Here is a 27,816-nt window from a genome sequence, read left to right on the forward strand (position 1 = left end):
GGCCGCTAGCAGGGGGTGTCAGAGGTGGTGGATGAGTTAAGGAGCAGTGGTTTTACGAAGGCTCACGTGGAAACAGCTGCATCCGCAGCATAGTAAATCTACCCCTTGCTCAGGATCTTAGATAGGAGACACCCTGACCAGACTAAACAGGAGGAGTCTGCAGTACCAGTCCTAATGACACTTTTACATTCCTCTGTCTTATTCTTGGTGTGAAGAGGTTATGGTGTGTGGAACTCAGAATGCAGGAACAGATACATGGAACAACATAAGTCATTTTAAAAGCTTTAATGAATGATAAGCAATAGAACATTTGGTATTTCAAGTTGAAGATAGACCCAATGCAGAACACTAAAGTCAAATACAAAGTTCAGAATACTTAAGTAGGTTGCAGTAGTGGATACTGGTAGAGGATGAGGCTATAATGGAATACAAGGAAGGTACAGCAGACACAGCTGGTTTGAGAAAAGCTGTCACTGGACTAGCAGACACAGAATTCTTAGCAGACACAGGATGCCTAGAGGTTACTGTTGGTGAGACTGTCACGAGGTATCAAGTAGGTACAGTAGACACAGCTGACTTGAAGAACGATGTCAGTGGTTTAGAAGACACAGGATTCTAATCAGGTACCCGGCGAGTACTGTTGGTGAGACTGTCATGGGATACCAGATAGTTACAGCAGGCAAAGCTTCAGGAACAAGTGAACATACACAGGTACCAGGCAAGTCTGCTTGGCTTTCAGGAACCCGGTGAGCATATGCAGGTGCTAGGTAAGTATGCTTGTTTTCTGGAACAAAGTGAGCATACACAGATATCAGAAAGACTGGTTGGCTCTCAGGAACCAAGTGAACATACACAAGTACCAGGCAAGTCTGCTTGGCTTTCAGGAACCAGGTGAGCATATGCATATGCAAGGTAAGTATACTTGGTCTCTGGAACAAGGTAGAGAAGGCAATAACTAAGCCCTGAATTAGTGGCTGAGTGACCTTTTATAGGAATCCCCACACCTGAGCTCTCCAGGTGGGGCATCCTGTAATTAGGACATTGCCCCTTTAAATTTTGGTAGCTTGCGCATAGTAGCTGCAGCAGGAGTAGAAGGAGTAGAGTCTTGAGGGCCGATTTATCAAGTGTCTGGTGGACATGATCTGCTGGAGCGATCATTTCCACCAGGCATCAATAAATGCTGACAGCATAAGCTGTCGGCATTTATCATTGCACAAGCAGTTCTGGTGAACTGCTTCTGCAATGACACCCCTGCAGATTCGTGGCCAATCGGTCGCTAGCAGGGGGTATCAATCAACCCAATCGTATTCGATTGGGCAGATTGTTGCCCGCAGCCTCAGAGGAGCGTTTTTAAAATCACAACAATAAATTTAATCAGGCATACACAATCTCGGCAAGACTGCCAACAAACACTCGCCTAGATTACGAGTTTTGCGTTAGAGGCTATGCGGTGCTAACAAGCAGTTTTTTCACACAGCTCACTTACATACAGCGCTGGTATTACAAGTTTTCAGAAACCCGTTGTTAAAAGACAAACGTGAGCGTTGAGCAAAATTTAGCTCCAAATCTCACTCCAATATCAGCGGTGAACTGGTGTAACGTGATCGTGCACAATTTCCCCATAGGAATCAACGGGGGAGAGCCGGCTGAAAAAAAGTCTAACACCTGCAAAAAAGCAGCGTATAACTCCCTAATGCAGCCCCATTGATTCCTATGGGGAAATAAAAGTCATGTCTACACCTAACACCTTAACATGAACCCCGAGTCTAAATACCCCTAATCTTACACTTATTAACTCCTAATATGCCGCCACCGACATTGCCGACACCTACATTATACTTATTAACCCCTAATCTACCACTCCGGACACCACCACCACCTATATTATACTTATGAACCCCTAATCTGCTGCCCCCAACATCGCCACCACCTACCTACACTTATTAACCCCTAATCTGCCGCCCCCAATGTCGCCGCCACTATAATAAACATATTAACCCCTAAACCGCCGCACACCCACCTCGCAAACATTAGTTAAATATTATTAACCCCTAATCTGCTGCCCCTAACATCGCCGCCACCTACCTACATTTATTAACCCCTAATCTGCCGCCCCCAACGTCGCCGCCACTATATTAAAGTTATTAACCCCTAAACCTAAGTCTAACCCTAAACCTAACACACCCTAACTTAAATGTAATTTAAATAAATCTAAATAAAATTCCTATTAACTAAATTATTCCTATTTAAAACTAAATATTTACCTATAAAATAAACCATAAGATAGCTACAATATAACTAATAGTTACATGTAGCTAGTTTAGGATTTATTTTTATTTTACAGGCAAGTTTGTATTTATTTTAACTAGGTAGAATAGTTATTAAATAGTTATTAACTATTTAATAACTACCTAGCTAAAATAAATACAAATTTACCTGTAAAATAAAACCTAACCTAAGTTACACTAACACCTAACACTACACTATAATTAAATAAATTACCTAAATTAAGTACAATTACCTAAATTAAATAAAATTAGCTAAAGTACAACCCCCCCCACTAAATTACAGAAAATAATAAACAAATTACAGAAATTTAAACTAATTACGCCTAATCTAATAGCCCTATTAAAATAAAAAGCCCCCTAAAATAAAATAAAAAACCTAGCCTAAACTAAACTACCAATAGCCCTTAAAAGGGCCTTTTACAGGGCATTGTCCCAAAGTAATCAGCTCTTTTACCTGTAAAAAAAAATACAAACAACCCCCCAACAGTAAAACCCACCACCCACACAACCAACCCCCCAAATAAAATACTATCAGCCAATAGGATTGAAGTTCAATCCTATTGGCTGATCCAATCAGCCAATAGGATTGAGCTTGCATTCTATTGGCTGATTGGAACAGCCAATATAATGCCAAATCAATTCTATTGGCTGATTGCATCAGCCAATAGGATTTTTTCTACCTTAATTCCAATTGGCTGATAGAATTCTATCAGTTAATCGGAATCTAAGGCACGCCATCTTGGATGACATCACTTAAAGGAACCTTCATTCAGTAAGAAGACTTTGTTTGAAGAGGATGCTCTGCGTAGGATGTCTTGAAGATGGAGCCGCTCCGCGCCAGGTGGATGAAGATAGAAGATGCCGTCTGGATGAAGACTTCTGCCCATCTGGAGGACCACTTCTGCCCAGCTTGGATGAAGACTTCTGCCCATCTGGAGGTCCACTTTGCCTGGCTTGGATGAAGACATCTCCCGGTAAGTCGATCTTCAGGGGTTAGTGTTTGTTTTTTTGTACTTTAGCTAATTTAATTTAGGTAATTGTATTTAATTTAGTTAATTTATTTAATTATAGTGTAGTGTTAGGTGTTAGTGTAACTAAGGTTAGGTTTTATTTTACAGGTAAATTTGTATTTATTTTAGCTAGGTAGTTATTAAATAGTTAATAACTATTTAATAACTATTCTACCTAGTTAAAATAAATACAAACTTGCCTGTAAAATAAAAATAAATCCAAAACTAGATACAATGTAACTTTTAGTTATATTGTAGCTAGCTTAGGGTTTATTTTTCAGGTAAGTATTTAGTTTTAAATAGGAATAATTTAGTTAATGATAGGAATATTTATTTAGATTTATTTAAATTATATTTAAGTTAGTAGGTGTTAGGTTTAGGGTTAGACTTAGGTTTAGGGGTTACTAACTTTAATATAGTGGCGGCGACGTTGGGGGCAGTAGATTAGGGGTTAATAAATGTAGGTAGTTGGCGGCGATGTTAGGGACGGCAGATTAGGGGTTAATAATATTTGACTAATGTTTGAGAGGCGGGAGTGCAGGGGTTTAGGGGTTAATATGTTTATTATAGTGGTGGTGACGTTGAGGCGGCAGATTAGGGGTTAATAATTGTAGGTAGGTGGCGGCGACATTGGGAGTGGCAGCTTAGGGGTTAATAAATATAATGTAGGTGTCGGCTATGTTGGGGGCAGCAGATTAGGGGTTCATAAGTATAATGTAGGTGGCGGCGGTGTCCATAGCGGCAGATTAGGGTTAAAATTTTTATTTTAGTATTTGGAATGCGGGAGGGCCTCGGGTTTAGGGGTTAATAGGTAGTTTATGGGTGTTAGTGTAATTTTTAGCACTTTAGTTATGAGTTTTATGGTACAGCGTCGTAGCATAAAACTCATAACTACTGACTTTTAAATGCGTTAGGACTCTTGACAGGGTAGGGTGTACCGCTCACTTTTTGGCCTCCCAGGACAGACTCGTAATACCGGCACTATAGAAAAAAGACTTTACAAAGTTTACTTAAGTCGTTTTGCGGTAATGCCAAAAAAGTGTGCGGTGCCCCTAAACCTTCAAGACTCGTAATACCAGCGGGGATGAAAAAAGCAGCGTTAGGACCTCTTAACTCTGCTTTTTTACCCTAATGCACAACTCGTAATCTAGCCGACTGATTTTAGCCCTTTTTAAAATTTCAACGGCAATCTCAATAGCACAAAGATTTCTTTTTTTTCCAATAGCCATATTTACCCAACATTGTTTTATTTAGAAGTTGCTAACTAGATTTGTTTGTTACAATCATTTTGCTAGCAAAACTTGCATTGTTTTGCAAAATGGACAAAATAAATTATTGAAGAATATGGCAATACACACATAATTAAGCATTTTATATTACAATATCAAAGTAGTTAATCACCACCAGTTATCAGCATGGGTATAAGCAGAGATGTGTTTAATTCAATCTATATATCTATCTTTCTTTCTATCATCTATCTATCTATCTATCTATCTATCAAACTATCATCTGTCTGTCTATCAATCTATGTTTCTATCTGTCTATCTGTGTATCAGACAATCCATTATACAAGCAAAGTTCAGCAATATTGCTATTATTGCTCCCTAAAGGTTGCTAAGAAGAAAGGAGTTGGTATTCAAAATAATTGCAGAACAAATGTTCCCAGTTTGATCATAAAATTACAGAGTGAAAACACAAGTCTAAATGCAATAAAAACGAGCAAAAACGCTTTAATGTTTTCCACATTATTTTAGAAATGATACTAATTCACTTTTTTGACCACCTGTCATGTTTATACTCGATGGTGATTATGATATAATAAGCTAACTTCCTTCCAATACAAATAAACATTTTGAGCTGCATTACAAGTGGAGCAGTATGTAACACTCCTGCTCACACACTAAATCCGCTAGAAATAAGCTTTTTGAGTGCATCGGGTAGCGCTCGTATTACAAGTTGAAAGTAAAAGGTTTTCTCTCAAGCACTAACCCGGTGCACGCAAAAAGCCGAAGTTAAGATATTGTGCATGTAAAAGCACTCCCCCAAAGTCAATGGAGAAGAAAAAGTTGGAAAAAAACCTTACACGCAAAACCGATCGCATATTCTCAAGTGCGCTAAGCTGACATGAAAATATGAATGTTTCACATTCTGAAGTTCTCCACATAGCAGAATATGTTTTATTTATTCATAAATACATATTTCTATATATATCTGATGTTTATATATATATATATATATATATATATCGGAAGCAGGTATCATCCGCACCTCTCTGGAGTGAAGGAGAGGAAAAGATTATTATTTTGTAAAAAGTAACATTTATTGTGCAAAAATTTAAAAATACAAGAAAAGCCATAAAAAAATACTAGAAAAATACTGCGGTGTGGTGGAAAAGAGTACCAAACATGTTTCGGGCCTATCCCTGGCCCTTGATCACTGGCATGCATATACAGATATACTGTATATATAGGAATATATATTTATAAATACATATAACATATTCTCCTACTGTATGTGCAGAACATTGGAATGTGAAATATTTACAGTAAATACACTGTATAACACTTTTTTAAATACTAGGCGATAAGCCTGCCCAGAGGGCAGTCTATGTTTAAAAAATACAACCCCCCAAGCTACAGTTACAAAAAATAGTAAAAATACAGAAAAAATAAACAAAGCTATCCAAAATAATAAAATTAAACCTAAACTAATACCCCTATTAAAAAAAAAAAAACACCCCATAAACTAATACTAAACTACCAATAGCACTTAAAAAGGCCTTTTGTAGGGCATTGCCCTAAGTTAAACAGCTCTTTTACCACTAAAAAATACTAAGTCCCCCCTAACATTAGAAAACCCCACCCATGAACACCCCCCAAAAAAACCTAACACTAAAAAAAAACTTAACTACCCATTTCCTCTAAAGGGGCATTTGTATGGGTATTGCCCTTAAAAGGGCATTCAGCTCTTTTACTGCCCTTAAAAGGGCAATCAGCTCTTTTTCAAGCCCCAAAAAACTCTAATCTTAAAAAAATATACCCCAAAAAGGAAAATAAAAAAGCCTAAACCTAAGCCCCAAATAGGTACTCACTGTTTCTGAAGTCTGGCAGAGAAGGTCTTCTTCCAGACGGATCCATCATTTTCTATCTTCATTCGGAGTGAAGGTGGCATAGAGCGGAGGTTCAGAGCTGTGTTCCTGATGCCTGGATCCTCAGGGGCAGTCCTCGGCAGCAGTGATCCTTGGTGGCGGTCCTCGGCGGCATGGAGGCTCCTCTTCATCCGATGTCCGTCGTTGACTAAATATTGAATGCAAGGTACCGCAATCAATTTGGGGTACCTTGCATACCTATTGGGTGAAATTTTGATATCAGCCAATAGGATTAAAGCTACTGAAATCCTATTGGCTGTTCAAATCAGTTAAAAAGATTTCAGTAGCTCTCATCCTATTGGCTGATTTTAAAAAATTTCAGCCAATAGGAATACAAGGTACCCCAATAAATATGGGGTACCTTGCATTCAATCTTTAGCGTGCAGCGGACAATCGCATGAAGAGGAACCTCCACGCCGCTGCAAAGGAGCACCACCACCGATGACCACCGCCGAGTATCGCCACATCTGGGAAGACCGCTTCGGACCTCTGCTCCACGCCACCTTCGCTGTTGGAAAAAGATTATGCACCCGCCTGGAAGAAGACCTTCTCCGCCGGACTTCAGGAACCGTGAGTACCTATTTGGGGCTTAATGTTAGGCTTTTTTATTTTTTGGAGGTTTGTTTTTTTTAGATTATGGTTTTTTGGGCAATTTAAAAAGAGCTGATTGCCCTTTTAGGGCAGTGAAAAAAAAACTCAATGCCATTTTAAGGGCAATGCCCATACAAATGCCCCTTTAGGGGCAATGGGTAGTTTAGCTTTTTTAGTGATAGTTTTTTTTATTTTGGGGTGTTTGGTGGGTGGGGGGTTTTACTGTTAGAGGGGGACTTAGTATTTTAACTTGGGGCAATGCCCTACAAAAAGCCCTTTTAAGGTTTATTGTTAGTTTATTCTTAGATTACGGGGTGTTTTTATTTTTGGGGGGGCTTTTTATTTTCAAAGTGATTAGGTTAATTTATTTTTTATTTTGGATAATGTGGTTTATTATTTTCTGTAATGTTAGCCTTTTTTATTTTGTGTAATTTTAGATTAATTTAATGTAATCTTATTTTTTTTTTTTAAAGTAATGTAGCATTTTATTATTTTATGTAATTAAGGGTCTAATTTAGGAGGTGTTAGGTTAGGGGGCTTTGTCATTAACATGCGACTAGATTACGAGTTTTGCATTATGAGGGGTGCGGTGCTAACTTGCACGTTATTGTCACCGCTCACTTACCTACAGTGCTGGTATTACAGGTTTTTATAAACCCGGCGTTATTAGGCAAGAAGTGAGCGTAGAGCAAAATTGTGCTTCATACTGCACTCCAATACCAGCCCTGCTTAAGTCAGCGGTGAGCTTGTTTTACGTGCTTGTGCACGATTTCCCCATAGACATCAATGGGGAGAGCCGGCTGTAAAAAAGCCTAACACCTGCAATAAAGCAGCGTAAAGCTCTGTAACGCAGCCCCATTGATTCCTATGGGGAAAAAAAAGTTATATTTACACCTAACACCCTAACATGAACCCCGAGTCTAAACACCCTTAATCTTAAACTTATTAACCCCTAATCTGCCACCCCGACATCTCCCACACCTACATTAAACTTATTAACCCCTAATCTGCCGCTCCGGACATCACCGCCACTATAATAAACATATTAACCCTTACACTGCCACACTCCCGCCTCGCAAACACTAGTTAAATATTATTAACCCCTAATCTGCTGTCCCTAACATCGCCACCACCTATCTACATTTATTAACCCCTAATCTGCCGCCCCAACGTCGCTGCCACTATACTAAATTTATTAACCCCTAAGCCTAACCCTAACACCCCCTAACTTAAATATAATTAAAAAAAAAATCTAAATAAAAATTCCTATCATTACCTAAATTATTCCTATTTAAAACTAAATACTTACCTATAAAATAAACCCTAAGCTACCTACAATATAACTAATAGTTATATTGTAGCTATCTTAGGGTTTATTTTTATTTTACAGGCAAGTTTGTATTTATTTTAACTAGGTATAATAGTTACTAAATAGTTATTAACTATTTACTAACTACCTAGCTAAAATAAATACAAATTTACCTGTAAAATAAAACCTAACCAGTCTTACAATAAAACCTAACCTTACACTACAATTAAATAAATTTAATTAATTAAATACAATTACCTAAATTACAAAAAAAACCCACTAAATTACACAAAATAAAAAAGAAATTATCAGATATTTAAACTAATTACACCTAATCTAATAGCCCTATCAAAATAAAAAAGCCCCTCCAAAATAAAAAAAAAACCCTAGCCTAAACTAAACTGCCAATAGTCCTTAAAAGGTCTTTTGCGGGGCATTGCCCCAAGGAAATCAGCTCTTTTACCTGTAAAAAAATACAAACACCCCCCCAACAGTAAAACCCACCACCCACACAACCAAACCCCCCAAATAAAAACCTAACTAAAGAAACCTAAGCTCCCCATTGCCCTGAAAAGGGCATTTGGATGGGCATTGCCCTTAAAAGGGCATTTAGCTCTTTTTCAATTGCCCAAAGCCTAATTTAAAACTAAAACCCACCCAATAAACCCTTAAAAAACCTAACACTAACCCCTGAGGATCCCCTTACAGTTTTGAAGAGTCGACATCCATCCTCAACGAAGCCGGAAGATGTCCTCAGTGAAGCTGCAAGAAGTCCTCAACGAAGCTGGGAGAAGTCTTCATCCAAGCCGGCAGAAGTGGTCCTCCAGACGGGCAGAAGTCTTCATCCAGACGGCATCTTCTATCTTCATCCATCCGGCGCGGAGCGGGTCCATCTTCAAGACATCTGGCGCGGAGCATCCTCTTCGAACTAAGTCTTCTTCCTGAATGAATGTTCTATTAAGTGACGTCATCCAAGATGGCGTCCCTTGGATTCCGATTAGCTAATAGAATAGCCAATCGGAATTAAAGGTGAAAAAATCATATTGGCTGATGTAATCAGCCAATAGGATTGAGCTTGCATTCTATTGGCTGTTCCAATCAGCCAATAGAATATGAGCTCAATCCTATTGGCTGATTGCATCAGCCAATATGATTTTTTCACCTTTAATTCCGATTGGCTGATAGAATTCTATCAGCCAATCGGAATTCAAGGGATACCATCTTGGATGACATCACTTAAAGGAACATTCATTCGGGAAGAAGACTTCTTTGGAAGAGGATGCTCCGGATGTCTTGAAGATGGACCCGCTCCGCGCCGGATGAAAATAGAAGATGCCGTCCAAATGAAGACTTCTGCCCATCTGGAGGACCACTTCTGCCGGCTTGGATGAAGACTTCTCCTGGCTTCGTTGAGGACTTCTTGCCGCTTCACTGAGGACTTCTTCCAGCTTCGTTGAGGATGGATGTCGGCTCTTCAAAACTGTAAGTGGATCTTCAGGGGGTTAGTGTTAGTTTATTTAAGGGTTTATTGGGTGGGTTTTAGTTTTAGATTAGGCTTTGGGCAATTGAAAAATAGCTAAATGCCCTTTTAAGGGCAATGCCCATCCAAATGCCCTTTCAGGGCAATGGGGAGCTTAGGTTTTTTTAGTTAGGATTTTATTTGGGGGGTTTGGTTGTGTGGGTGGTGGGTTTTACTGTTGTGCATGTGTTTGGATTTTTTTTACAGGTAACAGAGCTGATTTCTTTGGGGCAATGCCCTGCAAAAGGCCCTTTTAAGGGCTATTGGTAGTTTAGTTTAGGCTAGGGTTTTTTTATTTTGTGTAATTTAGTGTTTGTTTTGTAATTTTGGTAATTGTATTTAATTAATTTAATTTATTTAATTGTAGTGTAAGGTTAGGTTTTATTGTAAGACAGGCTAGGTTTTATTTTACAGGTAAATTTGTATATATTTTAACTAGGTAGTTAGTAAATAGTTAGTAACTATTTAGTAACTATTCTACCTAGTTAAAATAAATACAAACTCGCCTGTAAAATAAAAATAAACCCTAAGCTAGCTACAATATAACTATTAGTTATATTGTAGCTAGCTTAGGGTTTATTTTATAGGTAAGTATTTAGTTTTAAATAGGAATAATTTAGGTATGATAGGAATTTTTATTTTGATTTATTTTAATTATATTAAAGTTAGTGGGTGTTAGGGTTAGACTTAGTTTTAGGGGTTAATACATTTAGTATAGTGGCGGCGATGTTGGGGGCGGCAGATTAGGGGTTAATAAATGTAGGTAGGTGGCGGTGATGTTAGGGGCGGCAGATTAGAGGTTAATAATATTTAACTAGTGTTTGCGAGGCGGGAGTGTGGCGGTTTAGGGGTTAATATGTTTATTTTAGTGGTGGCGATGCCGGGAGCGGCAGATTAGGGGTTAATAATTTTATTTTAGTGTTTGCGATGCGGGAGGGCCTCGGTTTAGGGGTGTTAGTGTACTTTTTAACACTTTAGTTATGAGTTTTATGCTACAGCTTTGTAGTGTAAAACTCATAACTACTGACTTTAGAATGTGTTACGAATCTTGCGGGATAGGCTGTTCAGCTCACTTTTTGGCCTCCCAGAAAAAGCTTGTAATATCAGCGCTAAGGAAGTCCCATTGAAAAAAGACTTTACGCAAATTGCATAAGTTAATTTGCAGTATGGCCAAAAAAGTGTGCGGTGCCCCTAAACCTGCAAGGCTCGTAATACCAGCGGTAGTTAAAAAGCAGCGTTATAAGCCTTAACACTGCTTTTTACTCATACCACAAAACTCGTAATCTAGCCGTTAGTTATTTGCGTTTTGGGGGTTGGCGGTGTAGGAGTTAATAAGTAAATTAGTTTATTACATTGGTGGTGGATGGCAGTTTAGGGGTTAATAAATTAATAATTTAATTTGCGATGCAGGGGAATGGTGGATTAGGGGTTAATAGATGTATTAGGTAGTTTGTGATGTTAGGGTTGGTGGATTTAGGGGTTAATAATTTTATTCAGAAGTTTGTTTTCTTTTTCTTAATACTTTGTACAGGTGGTTAGATTTTATTTTATTTTATTTTTTTTATTTTTTTTTGTTTTAATATTTTTTTATTGAGGTTAAAATAGCAGGTTCATAACAGTCTCATCAAAAGGTAAAATTACATAAGATACATTCTACTAACATGACATGACAGCTAAACACCTCATTTTTTGATACTAATAGATTCACAAAGTCCTCAGAATAACAGGTCCAATCAAGGGACCAGAAATTAAACAAGCCTTTGAGGACATGTTGGTAGAGATAACAGTACAAATCACAGTTTCAGTGTATATGGAGTGATACAAATTCTGGGTTAAATATACAGCTTTCAAATAAAACAGACTTCAATTTCTATTCTGAATCTAACGTCGGTTAACACTGAACCTGTATTAAAACGTATGGATGATTAGGACTATTATCTTAAATAGACTACAGAGAAGCAGGGAATTATAACAAGGATGAATTACCCGTTTTGGAACCCCGAGAGCCATTCTATGAAATACAGGAAAAACTAAGTCATGACTCTTCGGGTTGGACAGAGACTACCTAACTCTGTCAGAAGATATGCGGGGGAGAAAGAAATCATCCCTAACCGCACGGGGGGGGGGGGGGGGTTGAGGGGCGGAGGTAGGCCGCAAATAGTATGCTATATTGTTATTGTGCACATCTAACAACTTTAATATCTAGCCTAAATGACTTCATCGAACCCGTGTGAAAGCTAAGTTGTATGTAATGTGCTCAAACTACGTTTGTAAACATAGATATTTAATGAGGTAACTTAACAACAGTGAAAACTAAGTGTAGGGAAGTAGTTAACGGAGATTCACAGTCTTGAGAGATGGGAGCTGAATGCATTATGTTTACGTGCTATTTACAACTATTGGTGAGAAATCCCAGTTAAGTTCACTTACATCACTACAATATTAATAGCTAGCGCTGTATCTGGCTGAGAGAACCAAACAGACCCTATTATACTCGGTGGTATCTCATATCAGGTTCATGAGGTGTCATCTGACCTTTGCAGGTGAAGCAGCCCCTAAATTATAATACTGATAGCTTAAAAGTATATATGCGTTCAAAAGTTACTTGCGGAATATATAACCCACTGCTGAAGTTCCCGGACAAACAGACTCTAGCATATATTGCCTGTTGATGAGACAATACCCCAATAGATTTGTGCTAGTCTGGTCTCTGAGCAGTATACATAAAAAACAGCACATAGATATACACATAAGGTGGCATTAGTCATACTTGAATGCTCATGAATGCAAAGTATAATAACTAGGCGATTGAATGTCGCACATGACCAATGTCAACATCCCATGGATAGTGTAACCCAAAAGTGTAAATCCCCACCTTATCAATCATACACATATCAAAATTGTATGTAAACTTCAAGAAATATACAGGTGATCAGCATATAAATGGAAGGTACATAATTCCCTACAGTGGAGAACATAGCAAAGGGTAGGAGCTATTAATAGCATGCTAGAGGAACTGCAGGCATATATCAAGGTAAAAAAAAAAAAAAAAAAATGTTGAGATAACTTAACATTTACAACTGCCATGAATAAGTCCTTGTGGCATCAACACGCAACAAATCAGGGCCTTGCTAAACATTACTCAGACTGAATAAGTGCTAGAGAAACGAATTACATATAATAAGTATTTTGCATTCTTAAAAGGATTAGTCTTGACATCTGCACAATCTCAGATAGTCATCTTCATTAGTGTAGATTCTTGAGGTAAAGTTAGAGCAGGATTATTCAACAGTTGCAGAAACGGAATTTTCGGGAGAAGCACGTTTAATAGGCAAGATGGTATCCTAAGCGCTCAGTCACCCCTTCAATAACAACAATTATGGCATTTTGCAATCTAAGAAGGTGTAGTCTCCACTTCCACACACTCTCAGATAGTCATCCTCATTAGTGCAGATTCTTAAGGTTCAGTTTTAGCAGAACTATTCAGCAATTTTAAGAGCTGTGTTTTAGAGAGCAGAACGTTCAATAGGGAAGGTGGTAACCTGAGCGCCCAGTAGCCGCTTCTATAAGAATTATTATCACCCAACTCCTGTTTTGAGATCTGCCCCAGAGAGCCAGGGATCCTCACAACTCTGGGCCATCAGGGGAAGGTAAGTATACTTAGACTGAGCCTCTGCGCTGTTCCACTCAAGGCCCCAGGCTATGCAGACCTCCAGGGCCGCACTCCGATATAAGGCCGACAGCGATGTGCACACAGCACTAGGTCCGCATTCACGGAAGCCAAGCATGCCTCCTCCTGCACCTGACTCGGCGGTAGTGATTCTCCCAGGGGTCGGCACATTGCGGTCCGGCAGGACCAGGGCTTCACAAATTGATCCGTTTGGCAGTAGCCCCACATCAGAGAGATCCGGCTCTATGCGAATACCCCCTGCACTAAGCTGTATGCGATCAGGTTCTTCACAAATATCCTCTTCTCCCTCATCAACAGTTAGGGCAGGTTTCCCAGTGACACGCGCCCCTTCAATCTTTGTCAATAGACCATCCAGTCTATTGAGGATCCGTAGCTCGTATTCAGCGAATAGAGACTGTAGTGTGGTGCAGTTGTCTTTCGCCATTTTCAATGTGCGGCCTGCTAGTTCTATTTTATTTTTTTTAATTATAATATTTTTATTGAGGTAACAATCGTAAACCATAGTACAAAAGTAAGACATATTTAGGTGTTCCTTTCCATTTTACAGAGTATTCAGAAAACAAAGTAATTAACATCTTACTGCTAGTTTCTCTATGGCTCCTCAAAGGAGGTCCATTTACACAACGAACCTCACTTCTTTCATTTCTCTTTTAACAAGTAAAACAGATAAAACAGATGATTGGACAATCAATAACATTACTGACAGTCTCTGGTAGCAGCTTATAAACATGAAACGTCCAATAACAAACTATAGGAGCTGTAAAGGCTAGCTCCTTTGAAGTACTTAGTAAACAGCATTGTGATACAAGGATTTTACACACTTATCATATCAGAAGACAGGAAAGAAATAGCAAGGGGAAAGAAGGAATAGAAAACAGATTGACTATAGGTGGGGGGAAAGGGGGGCAGCGGGTCAATAGGCACTCGTCAAACTACGGCAAACACATTTTGCGTTAGAGTGTCCCAGATGGACCAAATATTTGAGTGTAGGTCAGTGAGCCCTCTATTCATGTACACTACTTCCTCCATTGATCTCATAGTAGAGAGTATTTCCACAACTTTCCCAACCTGGGGTGTGTGGGGTTGCTTCCAGTGCCTGGCAATAACGAACTTGGTGGACATTAGTAAGTACACGAATAGATGTTTTAGTGGTTTGGGGAGTTTGGGGAAATTAAGGTGGAGTAGGTAAGTCTCAGGGCCCCTATCGGTCGGAAGGGCAAGGAGTCCTCCTAAGGCCAGAACTCTAGTCCAGAGTTTCTGGATTTCAGGGCAACCCCACCAAATATGTAAGTCGTCTCCTTTTTGATTACACCCTCTCCAGCACCTATCAGAGGCATCAGTAGAAAATCTACTCAGCCGGTTAGGCACCCAGTGCCACCTCGTCAAGAGTTTGTAAAAAAGTTAGAAGAGAGTTACACTGTGTATAGCCTGTCTTGTGTGCACTATAGCTCTCATCCATTCCTGGCAATCAAAAACCTTACCAAGGTCCCTCTCCCAGGCTAAAATGTTATGTGTCTTCTGGAGTGCAGGGAGGTCTTGTATGCACTGGTAGTGAACTGTCAAAGGGTGATGTCCCTGTGCCCCCATTTGGTATCTAGATTCCCATAGTGTGAGTTTGCATGGGGCAGCTTTAAAAAAGTTCCAACTATTCAACAGTGACCGAAAGCATGTGACCTCGAAATGCATTTTACGCGGGATTGAAAAGTGCGTTACGAGCTTGGGTCTTGCAGCCCAGGCTTTGTCAATATACATATCTTTAATGGTCGCTATGGAGATAGCAGACCAACCTGAAACATGCGGTTAGATTTTTTGTAATACTTATTGCGGACGGTTAGGTTTTTTTTGTAATACTTATTGGGGGCGGTTATATTTTTTTTAATACTTATTGCAGGAGGTTAATTTTTTTGTAATACTTATTGCGGGCGGTTAGTTTTTTTTTTTTAAATACTTATTACGGGCGGTTAATTTTTTTTGTAATGCTCCGTTTGCCTTCGCTGCATCCCGGTGGATTCCGAAAATGGCAGGATGGGGAAAGAATTTTCTGAATCCACCTGGATGTGAATTATTTTGGCTGCACACGCAGTAAAACATTCTTTAGGCTGCCTCGCGCTGCCAACAATCCTTTGAGGATGCATGCGCAACCGGCGACGGACGCTTTACAAATGTAATTATAGTATAGATGAATAATGCATAAATAGGCTTTTACATGTTTTCATCTACTTGATTGTAAAGGGCTTAAATGCACTTCTACATATGTCTTTATATGTATACATATGCAACTATGTGTTTATATGTGTATATATGTCTGTAAATAATTATATACACGTATAATTACATAAATACAGATGTACATATATATATTTTGACATGCATATGTATGTATTCTATGTAAAATCCCTTTGCCTGCCTTTTTTCCGCTAACATCTGAGACCTCATATATTTGAGCCCTTATAACATTTTGTGCAATTTTTAAAAATATATATTTTTATTTGATGGTGTTATTATGAATGTAACTGTACTTTGTTTTGCGAAATAGTTAAAACGACAGTCTACACCAACATTTTTATTGTTTAAAAAGATAGATAATCCCTTTATTACCCATTCCTCTGTTTGTATAACCAACACAGTTATATTAATATATGTTGTACCTCTGTGATTACCTTGTAGCTAAGCCTCTGCAAGACTGCCCCCTTATCTCAGTGCTTTTGACAGACATGCAGTTTAGCCAATCAGTACAGATCCCTAAATAACTCCATGGGAGTGAGCACAATGTTAACTATATGACACACATGAACCAGTACTGTCCAACTGTGAAAAACTTTCAAAATGCTCTGAGCTAAGAGGAGGTTTTCAACGGTTTAGAAATCAGTTTGAGCCTAACTAGGTTTAGCTTTTCAAAAATACCAGCAAGGGAACAAAGCAAATATAATGATAAAAGTCAATTGGAAAGTTGTTTAAAATGTCATACCCTTTCTGAATCATGAAAGTTTCATTTTTACTAGACTGTCCCTTTAACCAGAGCTCTGAGGACGCACAATCCCGACGCACGTTAACTTTAATTGCGCTCAAGTGATCACAATTACTTTCAACTTGTAATACGAATGCTACACCGTGCAATCAGCCACGAAAAAAAAACTTTCCACTGGCGTGTAACTGTTAGCATGTCACTTGTAATGTGTCCTTTTTTTGTTATTAGTGTTCAAGTGATTGAATGCATTGACATATATGAGAAAAAATTAAAGAGACAGTCTACACCAGAATTGTTATTGTTTAAAAATATAGATAATCCCTTTATTACCCATTCTCCAGTTTTGCATAACCAACACAGTTATATAAATATATGTTTTACCTCTGTGATTACCTTGTATCTAAGCCTCTGCAGACTGCCCCCTTACCTCAGTACTTTTGACAGACATGCAGTTTAGCCTATCAGTGCAGACTCCTAAATAACTCCACAGGAGTGAGCACAATGCTATCTATATGAACCACATGAACTATTACTGTCTAACTGTGAAAAACTTTCAAAATGCTCTGTAATTTAGCTTTACAAATTGACTTTTATCATTAAATTTGCTTTATTCCCTTGGTGGTATTTTTGAAAAGTTGTTTAAAATTGCATGCCCTATCTGAATTAGGAAAGTTTAATTTTGGCTCGACTGTCCCTTTAAGGCATAAAATGTGTTGTTACTGACAATTTTGAGAAGTTTTAATGTAAATTAACATACCATAAAAGGGCTAGATTAGAAGTGGCGCTGTAATATTAGCAAGGGACACTATAAGCAGCAATATCGCGACTATGATAACTAGCATATTACATGTTGAAAGTAAATAGGTGTTCTTGAGTTTAAAAACAAATTTCACTCAAAGTATTAGCGTACCGGAAGACCTAGTTTAAAGTTTAAGCGTACAATTTTTTTAACAAACAAAACATAAACATATAAAAAGAAACTAGTACATGGATATATACTGTACACTTTTATAGGCATGGATGTATACAGATATTTATAGGAATATCTATTTACAAATACTTTGAACATATTTTGCTATATGCAAAACATTGGAATGTGAAATATTTACATTAAATACACAATATAATACTTTATTAAATATGAATATTGCATTAATATGATTTTTCATGTTTTTATATACTTGACTGCAAAGGGCTCCAATGCACTTATATATGTGTCTTTGTATGTGTACATATGTATTAATGTGTTTATATGTGTATATATGTTTGTAAATACATAGATACACATAAATAATAAATACATATGTACACAGATATAATCATATTTATATATATATTTTCATACATATACATATTTAGACATGTACAGTATATGTATGTTTTTCTACGTTAAAGCCCTTTGCAGCATTTGTTTTTCTAACACCTGAGACCTCACATCTTTGAGCCCTTATAATTTTATTGTGCTTTTTTCTTTAAAATAATTTTTATCAAGTAGTGTTATTATGAGAGTAACTGTATTATTTAGTGTATTTTTGTACTGTTAACCAGAGTTCTGAGGAGGCGGTAATCATTCCAATATAAATCACAATCATGGTCTCACATTCCCATTTACTTTCAACTTGTAATAGGAGCGTTAAACCCAACTCTCACAAACACCCGTGATGAACCCGTTTTCACTCTCACATAACTGTTAGAGCTCCAGTCATAATGTGGCCAATATTTTTGTTGAAGGAACATAATACCCATATGCTAAAACACTTGAAAGTGATGCAGCATAATTGTAAATATCTGACAAGCAAATATCACAAAAGAAAAAGGGAAATGGTGCGCTAGAGCTAAGGCCTTAGAAGCAGTAGTGATAAATTCTCCCCTCAGAGTTCAGCAAATTGGAAAGAAAGGAATGTATATATAGAAATATATACAAACAACTACCGCGCCCCTAAGAGGCTAAAGGATAAATGTGAATAAAAATATGTGTATACAAATATGTGGACAATATACGTCTAACTCAGAGTGAGAGGCAAACCAACAAAAAGCCACTATGTTAAAAAAAGATGATAAAGATTTAATAATGTGACCATAAGATCCAAGAAATGTATAAAAATATTGGTGCTGAGCGAAACAAGCACAAAAGATACAGTTAACTGAGCAATTTGTGGTCTGAAATAACCATAAATATATCAACAAAAGGTTCAGTATAATACAAAATGTAGTCCGTATCTCAAAGAGAAAGGGAAAATCTGAGCCGTTCTCCAAGATGGCGTCCTGGCAGTGGTAGATCTGTAAAGTACAAGGAGATATTCCGGTGAAGTAAGTTTGGGCAGAACAGCCAAGACCCGCACACATGAAACTACTCACAGGATAGATGGTCTCTGAAGCATTGAGAGCACTACTTGCTCAATATTTTTTTTCCTCAAAATTCTTCAGCTCACAATAGTAAGTGCTCTGTGAAAAACAGCCAATCAGATTAATCAGTACTGATGTGTCACTTTGCTTTAATGTGATCTCATGGGATTTCACTGAAACCTCACAAGATTTCTTAATAAATTTCTTTCAACTGGGATGGTAAATACCAGGACTGCATCTGCACATGCCAGATGCACACTCCCTTGCAAGTCCCTTATTGGCTGTTTAAAGCCCCTTTACAATGGTATGTGGTTACTGAGGACATTATTTGTTAAAATATCTTCCTTTTTTGAATAGAGATGTTCAGGTGATACTTTCTATTCAGCTTTTTACAGATGTACTGTAACACTTTCAAGTTCTTCAACATTTGGGTATCATGTCACTTTAAGTGCCCTGTACAATAGGAAACACAATTATTAAATAGGTTATGTAAATGTAATGGTTTCACATGCTAATGAGGTCAGGGGGGCCTATTTATTATGTGTCTGTCCGACATGATCTGATCAGCGGATCAGGTCCGACAGACCTCGCTGAATGCTGAGAGCAATACGCTCTCCGCATTCAGCATTGCACCAGCAGCTCTTGTGAACTGCTGGTACAATGCCGCCCCCTGCAGATTGGCCGCTAGCAGAGGGTGTCAATCAACCTGATCATATTCGATCGGGTTGAATTGAGGCAATGTCTGTCCTCCTCCTCAGAGCAGGCGGACAGGTTATGGAGCAGCGGTCTTTAGACCGCCGCTTCATAACTGGTGTTTCTGGCGAGCCTGAAGACTCGCCAGAAACACAGGCCCTCAAGCTCCATACGGAGCTTGATAAATGGGCGCCAGGGTCTCTGTTTTACACATAAGACTTTTTCAAGCATGCCCGATTAAAAAGGATTATATTGCCCTTTAAAAAGTATCAAGTCTAAGGGGCCGATTTAGAAATGTCTGTCGGACATGATACGCTGTAGCGTATCATGTCCGACAGACATTGCTAATTGCCGACAGCATATGCTGTCAGCATTTAACATTGCACAAGCAGTTCACCAGAATTGTATAGGATCAGGCGGATTGCAGACCCCAGCATCAGAGGCAGCGGATCAGTTAGAGAGCGGCAGTCTTTAGACCGCTGCTTCATAACTGCTGTTTCCGGCTCGAGCGGAGGGGTATCAAGCTCCATTTGTAGCTATATAATTGGGCCCCTATCCCTTTTATTTGTATGACAATTTCAAGCCTTTTCTGCTGCTTAAATGTAATCTCTATGTATGCTCTATTTCAGTTTGTGACCCACACAAATTATATTTATTTTTTAGCAGGACAAGCAGAAACAAACAAGTTTTAAACAAGGTATATATTTTTTTAAGATTGTAATAAACACCCTCCCTAGAGAAATGTTATCTATGTTTTAGAATTTATTTAGTTTTGGGTTTTATTTGGGGGGGGGGGGATTTGGTGCATTTCAAGGACAGGCGATTCTGTTTCAAACGATGGGTCCTGATCTTCTGTAGCTGACAAGAGAGCTGAGATTGAGAGGGTTGAATAACCTTCCCCATTCCAGCTTCTTTGCATATATATATAGTGGCTCTGCCCTTTTGTGATGTCACTACACATTTGTAGTAATGTCACCAGCACTCCTATTAAAGACTTGGGTGTGCCAACCAGTAGGCCACCAGCAATTCCCAGCCTGTAATGTGGAGGATCATCGAAAACAGCTTCTGATTGGCAATTCCTTGTTTTTTCATATGCACAAAGCTAGTGATGATTAAAATGCCTTGTCATATGCATCAAATAGGTTCATTTTGCTTTTAAGGGACATGAAAACAACATTTTTCTTACATGATTCATATAGAATATAATTTTATCTAATTTGCTTGATTCTTTAGGTATCATTTGTTGAAGAAATAACAATGCACATGGCGGAGCCAATAACACATCATAAGTCATTTATGTGCAGCCACCAATCAGCAGCTATTGAGCCTATTTAGATATGCTTTTCGACAAATGATATAAAGAGAATGAAGCAAATTAGATAATAGAAGTAAATTGGAAAGTTTTTTTAAAATTGCACGTTCTTTCTAAATCATGAAAGACAAATAGGTTTCATGTCCCTTTTCAAGTTCTCATTTTTGTCTATGTTAGGGTGGACTGTTTTATTGATGGAGATTTTTTTGTTTGTTTTGTTAGTGTAGAAATGTTTTACCGTTGTGTTGTTATGTAAATTTATTTAACAGTGGGACTTGTCAATAACAATGTAGCTGATCTCACAACGCAAGGCTGTGAAGTGGGGCAGTTACAAATATTTATGAAATCTGAGCTGCTGTGAGTTTTATTGAATCTAGGATAATACATTTTACTGAAATTGACATATATATATATATATACAAATGGTGTATGTATTTGTGTAATTACATTAAATTAACACTAAATACAGTAGAATGGAATAGTACCCAATAAAAATACAATACATTAGCACTAGCTTTTAATTTGAAATAAGCAGTAGAATATTTTCTGGCAAAATTCAAAGTAAAACCAATTTTCCCTCCCCTGTATCATGTGACAGCCATCAGCCAATCAAAAAATACATATACGTAAATACTTGCAGGTACTACAGCCAATTGGATATTATACCATCTGACCCAAAATGGCAAATAACCAAAGCTCACTCATGTATCTGCCATTTATCTAATGGTTTACACACAAGGTTCCTGTTTTCTTGCTCCTGGTTAGTAAATTCTTAATATTTGGGGAAAATAGAAATGTAAAATGAGTTGCAGATTTTTGTGAAAATACAGAAATGTATGTTTAAAAGCAAAGACGTCCTATATTGTTTAATGTCTCAGAATATGAAGGAAAAAGAAACAGACAGTGTTGAAATGAGTGATAAATAATGAAAGGAAAGCAATTCCACAGACTGTACATTACATTTCTTTAAATGTAGGCTCTATTTGATTGATCTACGTTTGTATATTTTTTATATTTATCACTGTCTATTTTTAGAGCTACAAATTATAATTTCAGGTCACATTTATATATATATTTACTCATGTTCTTGCCTGGGAAGTTATGGTATATACCAAACAATTAAATCAAAAGAAAAGAAAAGTAGCATCCCCATAGCATTAATCAAAATCAGTATTCATTAGATATGAACAAAGTCTCACCCCACCACTGTAGGGACAAGATAGTAAAACTTAGCTTTTAATTACACTATAAAATGTACAAACACACACTTAAAAACATCACTAACTAGATTAAAAAATATTACCAAATTAGTGGAGGTATACAGATACCCTCAATCAGGACCAAACCCTGCCCTGCATTGAAGCTTTGTCAAAGGCAAAACTAGTTGTGGTAGATCTCAGTTTAAATAGACTACACCAGCCTATCAATACCAGTCACCATGATCTCATCCGATAAGGAACCAGCTCCAGTTTAAACCACTCACAATGCTTGATGTAAGCACTGTGATTATAATTAAAGTATTAGCAGCTGTCCATTTCTCATTGATCACACTGCAATACACATGGTATTGTAAAAAATGTATTAGGCATATCACTACACAAACAGATATAAGTATGTCAATTGCCCGATTCTCATCATGTGTAAACAAGTCATTTGTCCTTTAATTTAATATGGCTCACAAAAAAACAGCAGTTATCCACATTACTCTAATCATACTAACCCTCATCTCCAGGTGTATTTGTTGCAGACTATCAGAAATAACCACAAAAAAAAGGGCTTGCCTTTTCTGACCAATCATATCTAACATATTTCACCTAAATATCTGGTGAAAAAGAATGACTTTACAGCTCATACATTACATACTCATTTTATATTTGTAATGGCCCCAGAGGTTGCTACATATCAGAACAATGTAAACACCACTTGCTCCGTTGCTTTTTTCACTTGACTGGCTAGAGATTTGTCTTTTCTGACCAATCATATCCACAAAAAAAGGCTTGTCTTTTCTGACCAATCATATCCAACATAATTCACCTAAATATTTGGTGAAAAAGAATTACTTTACAGCTCTTAAATTACTCACTCATTTTAAGTTTGTAATGGCCCCAGGCCAGAAGTTGCTACATATCAGAACAAAACAAACACCACTTGCTTCTTTCACTTAATTGGTTAGAGGCTTGTCTTTTCTGACCAATCATATCCAAAAAAAACCTACTAGTTTTTTCAAATTCAGCAGTCATACATAGGCTATCTATTATGCAACAGTCTAGTGGGTTACTAAGCTGAATCATCCCACTCTTAGCATCCTGGAGTGAATGACTAATTTAAAGGACAAGGGTTTCAGTAAACAATGACACTTTTCCCATGCTACAATATCCACTTTGGATAAGCACACATTACCTTATCAGTATATGTACAGTATATACAGCAGTATAAAGAGTTAAACTTAATTCCCCCTGTATAAATCTTCCAACAAGTAGTGCTGTGAGATTACACTATTCTAAAGGAATGGAATGACATCATAATCAAGCCTTCTAACAAGAGCGGAAATGTGGTACTATCGCCCTTATTACTATATGAGAAGGAAGCATATAGACAACTGAAGGATATCAGATGCTACAAAGGATTGTGGAGTGATCCAACTGACCAATTCATCAAAACCTTTCAAGGAATAATAAAACATGCATATGATGAAGAACTGATAACAGCAAAATAGTATGGATTTTTGAAATGCGAAAAACCTGAGGTGGCTACATTCTATATGCTCCCAAAAGTCCATAAGAACAAAGAGATTCCCACGGTGAAGACCGATTGTCTCGGGTATTGAGGCATTGGGCGAACAACCGAGTAAGTATCTGGACACAAGATTAAGGGGCATAGTACTTACATTGCCATCATACCTACGAGACACCATGGACGCACTCAAGAAAATAGAGGGGCAAACCCTTGAAGAAGACTCTTTCCTGGCAGGCTGCAATGTTGAAGCACTGTATATATCAATAGACCATGTAAATGAGTGTAAGGCAGTAGATTTCTTGTTGAAAATGGAGTTAAGAAGAACGAATAAAGCTAAAAACAAGTTTGTTCTGGATCTTCTCAGCTTCATTCTCAATCACAACTATTTTGTATGTAGAGATCATTTCTATCTGCAAATTAGAGGTATCGTGATGGGGGCAGCTTTTGCCCCCACATATGCTTACATCTATCTTGGTTGGTGGGAGAGAAAATATGTGTTTACAGACAACATGAATTTGTACACAGATCATATTTTCTTATGGCTCCGATTTAAAGATGATATATTGATTATCTCGAAAGAGGACAAGAATCTGTTTGTCCAATTTATTGGGACTCTAAACCAAAATACATTGAATTTGAGGTTAACATATGAATATGATTTTTTTTTTTTAATAAACATTTTTTATTGAGGTTTTGGTACATGAACATGGATAATGAAGGTGCACGACAATAATAAACTGAGACGTTACCATATTTTAACTGTGGATCTAAGTCTAGTATAATGCAAACAAAAATAAGAATCACTGTGTGACAAATACAGTTGTCTAAACAAGAATATTAATTAAAACGTGTAAGGCAAAAGAAATCTGCAATAGGGTAGTTTATACAGAAATGAAACCTCTTTTTTCTTGGGGGGAATTAGGATTGGTGTGGCTGCAATATAGGCCTCTCATGGGCCATAATAATATGACAGTTGGTAGCCACTTATAGGTCACTCTTGGACCATTTGAAAAAGAATGGGGGTATATTATCAGATGAAAGCTGCTTTAATATTGGGGGAATATAGGGGGGAGGTGTCTAAGGGATATAAGGAAAAGGCCCAGATTCAGTAATCTAGTTGGTAAACAGTGATATTAATCCACTTCCGTCAGTTCACCGGGTTTAAATGTAGACATGGGAGTGCGATAGGTGCCATATACCCCCATACATACAAGTATGAATATACATACACAAACCTATGATGACACAATAGCAAGAATCCACCTATATAATAAAGAGTGTTAGCTTAACAGAGTTAACCTTAGCAAAGTTATAGTTCCCAAGAGATACTGGAGCATAAGGTTATGGTATGCACATAGTAGAAAGGGATATCAAAGTCACATGAACTTTTAGGTTGGTAGTATTGTGTTGACGATTTTGTGGGATTGGTTGATCTTACTAGTGGTATGTTCAGTATTCAAGAAGAGGCATAAAGTAACTATGGAGTGGAGGGATAAGAAGGGAGGTCAGTTGTAGTATATAGCGTTCCTATCCTAAAAGGTATCACTACTGTTGTGGGTAAATCAGTTTCTTTATTAAATAGTATGCAGTCCTCACATGTGATGTGTACATATAAGGGTGACTGCGGTATAGCTATGCGAGGTTGTGCAGGTATATGCTAGGACAAGGGGTTCGTGACTAAAGAGAGCCGAGAAGGACATTCTGTAGGGGGACTAACTACAGGGAGTGCAGAATTAGGCAAATGAGTATTTTGACCACATCATCCTCTTTATGCATGTTGTCTTACTCCAAGTTGTATAGGCTCGAAAGCCTACTACCAATTAAGCATATTAGGTGATGTGCATCTCTGTAATGAGAAGGGGTGTGGTCTAATGACATCAACACCCTATATCAGGTGTGCATAATTATTAGGCAACTTCCTTTCCTTTGGCAAAATGGGTCAAAAGAAGGACTTGACAGGCTCAGAAAAGTCAAAAATAGTGAGATATCTTGCAGAGGGATGTAGCACTCTTAAAATTGCAAAGCTTCTGAAGCGTGATCATCGAACAATCAAGCGTTTCATTCAAAATAGTCAACAGGGTCGCAAGAAGCGTGTGGAAAAACCAAGGCGCAAAATAACTGCCCATGAACTGAGAAAAGTCAAGCGCGCAGCTGCCAAGATGCCACTTGCCACCAGTTTGGCCATATTTTAGAGCTGCAACATCACTGGAGTGCCCAAAAGCACAAGGTGTGCAATACTCAGAGACATGGCCAAGGTAAGAAAGGCTGAAAGACGACCACCACTGAACAAGACACACAAGCTGAAACGTCAAGACTGGGCCAAGAAATATCTCAAGACTGATTTTTCTAAGGTTTTATGGACTGATGAAATGAGAGTGAGTCTTGATGGGCCAGATGGATGGGCCCGTGGCTGGATTGGTAAAGGGCAGAGAGCTCCAGTCCGACTCAGACGCCAGCAAGGTGGAGGTGGAGTACTGGTTTGGGCTGGTATCATCAAAGATGAGCTTGTGGGGCCTTTTCGGGTTGAGGATGGAGTCAAGCTCAACTCCCAGTCCTACTGCCAGTTTCTGGAAGACACCTTCTTCAAGCAGTGGTACAGGAAGAAGTCTGCATCCTTCAAGAAACACATGATTTTCATGCAGGACAATGCTCCATCACACGCGTCCAAGTACTCCACAGCGTGGCTGGCAAGAAAGGGTATAAAAGAAGAAAATCTAATGACATGGCCTATTTGTTCACCTGATCTGAACCCCATTGAGAACCTGTGGTCCATCATAAAATGTGAGATTTACAAGGAGGGAAAACAGTACACCTCTCTGAACAGTGTCTGGGAGGCTGTGGTTGCTGCTGCACGCAATGTTGATGGTGAACAGATCAAAACACTGACAGAATCCATGGATGGCAGGCTTTTGAGTGTCCTTGCAAAGAAAGGTGGCTATATTGGTCACTGATTTGTTTTTGTTTTGTTTTTGAATGTCAGAAATGTATATTTGTGAATGTTGAGATGTTATATTGGTTTCACTGGTAAAAATAAATAATTGAAATGGGTATATATTTGTTTTTTGTTAAGTTGCCTAATAATTATGCACAGTAATAGTCACCTGCACACACAGATATCCCCCTAAAATAGCTATAACTAAAAACAAACTAAAAACTACTTCCAAAACTATTCAGCTTTGATATTAATGAGTTTTTTGGGTTCATTGAGAACATGGTTGTTCAATAATAAAATTAATCCTCAAAAATACAACTTGCCTAATAATTCTGCAATCCCTGTATGCATAATAAGGGTTATGTAAGGACCACCTCTGATATAGATCTGGGGGGGGTGGGATATCACTTTGCATGTAAGATAAAATATTTAATGTGTTGATGATCAATCATACTATGGCTTACTGACTTATAGACAGGGTAGAGCCCTGCTTATGTGGGTTTGATAGCGAGAGTCAGTTACAACCCCGGTAACCTTTCACATCCAATACTGTGATTGCACGCTATTTTTCACCCGTAGGGGAAATGGCTAAAGAGATATAGGCAAGATCATAGTGTAACAAGAGATATGTACATCAGTATGGACACAGATATTGCTATAACTGGTGGATAGGGGGGTGGGAATTGATCTCCTATAACATGTAAATGTAGGGGACTATATTTTAGCTTTTAGAACCTACAAGCCATAACGGTAAGAGCTAAGGTTAGATCAGTAGATCCCTTTCTTCACCAACATGACAAATCTATAATAAAACATGCTCAACTGCCTCAGAGATTACTAAGGAACTATAACTGTTATTGGGACGTGTTGCTTATTTAGTACTGTCAATATATAATGTTAAACAGTAGTGAGTGCTTCATTAATGTGTGGTAAGAATAGTCTGGAGTCCTGTATTGCTATGCACCTATTCCTCCCTGCCAGCTGGGTGTCATGGTGGTAAATGGATATAGACCCTTACCCCTGAGTCACAAGGGTATATAGTAGAGGAGATAGGCTAAATTGCTTAGTGATCTGGATATGTAGATAGACTCAGTTGACATACTAGGGATGCTGTGGCTGGAAAACAAAGGAGTGGGAGGCCATTCTAACATAGAACTTGAGGATAGTGTACAGATTTCAAACTTAGCTTAGACATCTAACCTGGAAGAGCTAAAGTTAAAACCACTGCGGTCACACCTTCCCTATAGAAATAGTATAAGCAGATAACATCAAA

The sequence above is a fragment of the Bombina bombina genome, chromosome 7 (genome assembly GCF_027579735.1).
Source record: "Bombina bombina isolate aBomBom1 chromosome 7, aBomBom1.pri, whole genome shotgun sequence".
Taxonomy (NCBI): domain Eukaryota; kingdom Metazoa; phylum Chordata; class Amphibia; order Anura; family Bombinatoridae; genus Bombina; species Bombina bombina.